Raw genomic sequence first — 566 nt, forward strand, 5'->3', positions numbered from 1 at the left:
GTGGCATGGCCATTCCCCCTGGGGGGGGGATTTCTCGCTTTCTGTCTCTCTGTCTCGCTCTGTCTGTCTGGCGAGGGCATGCACACTATAGCAAAAACCTCTCCAAAAAAAAAAAAAAGTTTATTTCTTCCCTGAATGAAATAGACAGAGGAAAGAGATAGAAAGAAATACAGAGACGGACAGCACCCCAACGGGGTGTCGATGTCACAGATCCCCCTGGCTTCAGCCGGTCCCGGATCATGGGCGTGTGTGTCCTTAGGCATGTCTCTGGTCACAACCCAGAACCTTCCTGTGTGAATCTGTCTTGCATATCATTGCATTTGACTGCAGCACCACCATCCAACACTTCCACCCCCCTACCCCAACCCGGTCGTACAGGCGAAGGCTCAAATTTAGAAATACAAGAGGGCTTGTCCAGCCAATGGCATGGAGGCTAAGGCGGCTGGATCTCCCATGGCCGACTGTGCAGTTCGGGTCCTGGACTCAGTGACCTTAATGCACACTGGGCACAAGCGCATGTGTGTCCAAAGTCCTGAGAAGAGAATGGGGGAGAAGGGATTGCAGTG

The sequence above is a fragment of the Tupaia chinensis genome, unplaced genomic scaffold (assembly GCF_000334495.1).
Source record: "Tupaia chinensis unplaced genomic scaffold, TupChi_1.0 Scaffold000704_1, whole genome shotgun sequence".
Lineage (NCBI taxonomy): Eukaryota > Metazoa > Chordata > Mammalia > Scandentia > Tupaiidae > Tupaia > Tupaia belangeri.